This window comes from Dipodomys merriami, unplaced genomic scaffold, assembly GCF_024711535.1.
Source record: "Dipodomys merriami isolate MVZ:Mamm:240054 unplaced genomic scaffold, mDipMer1.0.p SCAF_719, whole genome shotgun sequence".
Classification (NCBI taxonomy): Eukaryota; Metazoa; Chordata; class Mammalia; order Rodentia; family Heteromyidae; genus Dipodomys; species Dipodomys merriami.
The window spans coordinates 170,851-176,545 of record NW_027206312.1 but is presented as its reverse complement, the minus strand read 5'-3'; positions in this window follow the sequence as shown (position 1 = coordinate 176,545).

Here is a 5,695-nt window from a genome sequence, read left to right as displayed (position 1 = left end):
TGGTCAATTGGAGATAAGAGTTTCATGGGCTTTCTTGCCCAGTCTGTCTTCAAACTGTCAACCTCAAATCTTAGCTTCCTGAGGGACAAGGATTTAAGGCCTGAGCAACTGGTGCCCAGCTGCATTTACTTCTCTTCCTCAACTTTCTCCTTGTACTCTGCCTTAGAGATGGATCCTCCTTAGAGGATCTGCTCTGCCTTTTTGGAGGGTGATTGAAGATAATTATTTCATGGACTTTTTTTCCTGTCTCAGATACCTCCAAATCATGATCCTCAGATATCTCCTGAGTAGCTAGGATTTCAGACATGAGCCACTGGTACCTGACTTTCTACTTTAATTTTATTTTATTGCTAGTGCTGGGGGCTTGAAAACTAGGACATGTGCTGTCCATTAGGTTTTTTACTCAAGGCTGATAGTATAGCATTTGAGAAACATGTTCACTTCCAGCATTTGGTTGGCTAATTGGAGATGATACTCTCCTCTCTGGAGCTTTTCTCCCTAGGTTGATTTTGAAATGGGGCCCTCAGATCTCTGCTTCCAGAGTAGCTAGGATTAGGTACATGAGACACTGGTGCCAGATATCAGTAGTGCTTCTTGAGAGAGGCACATCATAGATATGAAAAAGAGGTGCATGAGTCATGTGACTACTGGATTGGGGAGAGTGTCTATCAGGGAAGAAGGGTTTATGAAAATAGGACAAAGCCTGTGAATGTGAGGGGAAAGGGATGGAAGGGATGCGAGGGCTGAGTAGTGGCAGAGATGAGTATGCTATGATGGATTCTGGAGGCATAGGGTATCCTGAGGGCATTACTCCTAATAAACTAAAACACCATTGAGCCTTGAGCAGAGTGGTGACAAGACCGCTCTTATAAAGCATCATCCTGACATTCAGCCATTGATAATCAGTTGCAGAAGAACATAGGTGGAGGTAGTGAACCCACTTAAGTTACTCATTTGCCATGTGAAGAATCGATACTGACTTTTAGTATGAGACACACACACACACACACACACACACACAGAAGTTGGGGCTGAGGAATGGGGCACTTCCAACTATACAGCATGCTGCCTCTTCCACCTCAAGAGATGCTCACTTCCAGGTGTGGACACTTGCACATGTGCTTGTGAAGACACTGGTAGAGTTATGCAGAGAGCCTGAGAGAACAGATAGCACAGAACAGAAACAGAATAATTTAGGACACCCCAGAGCTCATAGCAGAGGCACCTACACCAGACTGAGAAAGGAGGGAAGATTAGCTAGAATGAGCTGCCAGGATCCAGACCTAAATGATGAAAAGACATTAGTAACTGGGAACAAGTAGCCTTAGGAGGAAGTAGTGCAAGAAGTCAGGGCAACACCATGTGGGAAGTTCTGAAGCGAAATAAAGGAGAGTTTAGAAACCAGTCCAGAGTGTGAGCAAGGAAATGGAATATCATCATAACCATGAGGGGAAGAACAAGTAGCCTAAGGAGAAAATAGTACAAGAAGTCAGGAACCAAACCATATGCCCCTCAATGGATGAATGGATCAAGAAAGTATGATATATATTATATACATTATATATTACATATATAATATATAATATGTATATAATGGAATTCTATGCCTCCATCAGAAAGAATGACATCACCCCATTTGTTAGGAAATGGAAAGCATTGGTAAAAATTATATTAAGTGAAGTAAACTAGGCCAAAAGAAACATAGGTCTCATGGTTTCCCTTATTTACAATAACTAGTAAATGTCTGGGACAAGTAGAAAAGGTCAAAAGCTATGTACATATGACCAGATAAGATGAAGTTAAGTGAAATGAACCCCAAGATACGGACACAAGTGGTTTTTTTCTTTCTTGCTATTGTTTCTAACATAGTTTAAGGTACCATGTGATTTTTTTGTTGCTTTGTATGTTCCTCCCCCATGGTATAACCCCTGTTTTCACTGTATTCGATGTTGATATAATTTGGGGAGGGGAAAGGAAAAAACGAAATGTTTAAATAATAATACAGGTGGACCCATTGCAACAATGAGATGTACAAGACGTTATTGCAAAAAACAAACTTTACAACTTTGGCACGGGGGTGGGGGGGTGTATGGGAAGGTATTGGAAGGGGAAACAAAGGAGGAGGCAACAATGCTTGATAAGAAATGCATTCATTACCTTGCTCTTGTAACTGTAACACCTCTGTACAGTATTTTCACACAAAAAAAAGCTTATTAAAAAACAAAACAAAACAAAGAAGTCAGGTCAACACCATGTGGGAAGTTCTGAAGTGAAATAAAGGAATTTGGAAACCATTCCACAGTGTGGGCAAGGAAATGGAATTTGGCTATAACCAGGAGGGAAGAAAACCTGAAATATATTCTTATTCGTAGGAGTGGCAGGTCCTTGTGTGGACAGTGTTGGCTTAGTGATCCTTTGTTTGGTCTCTGATTACTAGATATTTCTTGCCACCTGTAGAGTAAGTGGAGTAAGCCAAGCTGTTTCACCACAGCTTCTGCAGGGGCTTGGGGCCTATACTTGTCCCACTGTGGGATTCGGCTGTTTCAGCATTTACATGTAACCTAGAGTCACATGTGCAGGCACCACCTTATGTAAGTAGCCTGGAGAAGTGGGTGAGCATGCATGGCCTTGAGAGGCCATCTTTGCCTCTTTTGCAATGCACTCTCTAAGCCCTTAGCTTCTTAGAGCATCAAGTACTATTTCTCATGACTCTGTGGGTTTACTGGACTTAACTTTGTTCTGATTCCTGCGGTGTGGGCTGAGATCACTCTAATGGCCCAATTGCACAGCCCCATTCACTTTCTTTTAGAACACTGAAGCAAGCAGTTTAACCCCAGCAATGAGAAACTTAGTTACAATTGGCCACTAGCCAAGAACGTGCAGTTTAGCCCAGGCTGTGTTGAGGCCACTTTACTTTCAACACAAAGGCACATGCAGCAGAAGTTTGGCTGTATTTGGAGATTTGTTTCACATCATCAAAAGAAGGCTGGAATCCACAAACTGAATATAATTACAGGTCTGACAGCTAGGAGGCAATTAACCCTTCTCTCATTCCCCCTTCCTCTCCGCCAGCTGCAAAGTGTCATTTTTTTCTTTCCTTCCTTCTTGTCCTAATTAGACACATGCAGTAGGGTGAAAAGTGGCCCATGAGAAATTAGAACAATTACACCAAAACCCCTTTGATCTCAGGGAGATGGAGGGGAGTTTTTGCTCTTGGACAGGGAGGAGCTGGGTGTGGTGTTGGTGTCACAGCCAGACTGTGGCAGCCATCTGCCTAGCTCCATGATTGGGGTATGTTGCTTAGTGTGTCTGTGTCTCCACCTTTTCCAGTTCCCAGGGCTCTGTTGCTCTTATCTCAGAGGAAAATTCTATGTGGCACTACTTAGAATGGCAAAGAAAGCATCATTCTTTGTCTAAAAAATGGTTTCTTTCAAAGGTAGTGATGAACTGGCTTGGAGACCTAGGACCCAGAAATCAAGAGGATACAGACTTCTTTAAAAAAATAGTATGTTTACAGCCAGGTGCCAGTGACTCATGTCTGTATTTCCCACTACTCAGGAGGCTGAGAACTGAGGATTGCAATACGAAGCCAGCAGGACAGGAAAGTCTGTGAGAATCTCATCTCCACTAAACTATGAAAAAAGCCAGAAGTAAAACTGTGGTTGAAATGATAGCCTTGAACAAAATAAGCTCATGTACTATGCCGAGGCCCTGAGTTCAAGTCCTGGCACTGGCACCAAAAAAAATTTAGCTAAGCAGACTGTCAACTCACACCTGTAACCCTACCTATCAGGAGTTTGAGACCTAGAGAATTGAGGTTCAGGATCAACCTGAAAAGAAAAGTCCTCCATACTCAATTTCCCATTAACCAGCAAAACACTAGGCTGTAGGACTGGCTCAAGTGGTAGAATGTTAGCTGTGAGCAAGAAAGGATCAGTTGAAAGGATCATGGTTCAGGGTTAAACCTGGCAGACAAAGCTAGGCATGAACATCTGAGTTCATGTGTGGAGAGCTGCGGGAGCCGACCAAAGATGGCGGGGCCGCATGGCACGGCCATGACCTAAAATGGCACTGGCTTCCGCCTTCCGCCTTCCCGATGGCGAGTGTTCTCTGTGAAAAACCACTCCTTATATGGCTATGGCTTGGCTACTGGCTTGCTTCTGTGTTTGTGACCCTATTGGTATTTGCCACATGGCACTTCGGGATTGGCCATCCAGGAGGCTTATAACCGGAGTGCGGGTGCGGGGCGAGGGAGAAGCAGGAGAAGCTAGCAAACAAGGTTCCTGAATAAACTGCTTTGAGAAGAATCCCGGGTCGTGTCTTCCTTGCTGGTCGAGGTGGATGCGGCATTTATGCCCCAGTAGGCATAAAAGAAATAAATGTTCATGCTTGTTATTACTGTTACTCAGCAGGCAGAGAGCACTATCACAAGTTTGATGCCTTTCTATATAGAAATAGCAAGGTTCTTGAAAACAGAAGGGTCTGTGGGACGTAGCTCAAAGTAGAAATGTAGGAGAGTCCTTGAATCCCATCTGTAGTACTGAAAAATGATCATGATGATAAGAAAAGTTTAAATGAGATGGTAAGTATGTATGCACAGCTTCTCATGGAAATTGTCCCTTTCTCTCCACATGAGCTCCTCAAGTGCAAATACAGGCTCAGCAAACAGGCTCCAGTCCCTGGTCTCCAGCCTCAGGCCTTCAGTCCCTGGACAATTTCTTGAAAGCTGTTACAAAGGACTCCAATACTCCAGGTGGAAGACAGTGGCAGAATGTCACTTCCTTCCTGGCTTTCTTCAGTGTCACACTGAGTCTTTTCCTTGTTTATTCTACATGTTAGATTTGCTAGCTATTTGTTTTAATCATTAGAAAAACAACCACCAACAAACAACCTGCAAGGAGAGATTAAGCAACCAGGGAAATTTAGAGACAAAGTAACTTTTCCAAGTCATGGGCTAGCTCTCAAGATGGGGCTAGAAGGCAAACTTCCTCAATCCCAGCAGGAGTTTTAGATTGGTAATTAAGCTCCTCCAGAATTCCTTTCTCCTACTTAAAGATAATTATGGTCCCAAATCTCATTACATTAACTGCATAACTATTCCATCTGTAAGTTCCTTGTAGAATCACTACTACGACTACTACTACTAATAATTATGCATTTTAAATGTATCTTTTGTTTTTTTGCACAGTGCTTTTTTTGTTGTTGTTGGTCCTAGAATTTGAACTCAGGACCTGGGCTGTGCTCAAAGCTATTCTCTGGGCTCTACCACTTGAGCCACAGCACCATTTCTAGCTTTTTGTGTTTATGTGATGCTGAGGAATTGAACCCAGGCCTTCATGAATGGGAGACAAGTACTCTACTACTAAGCCACATTCCCAGTCCCTCCACAGTGCCTTTTGATCCATCTATCAGGGTTGTATTTCTTTCTTAAACTAACACCTTCAGTTTGTATTGTTGCTGTGGTTTTATTTATGTTATTTGTTTCTGACATTGTCACTTGCTGTCTAGAAAACTATAGAGGTTAATCATATGTGAGATATTTTCTGCCACGCCACTGTGGTTGAGGCTATGCACAAATACCAGCTTTATAGCAAGCTGTATGAGAATTAAAAAAATGGTACATGAAAAATAAATACCTAGCACTTCTGTGATTTAATATGCATCTTGTTCTTCAGACTGCTTTATAAAATGTTTG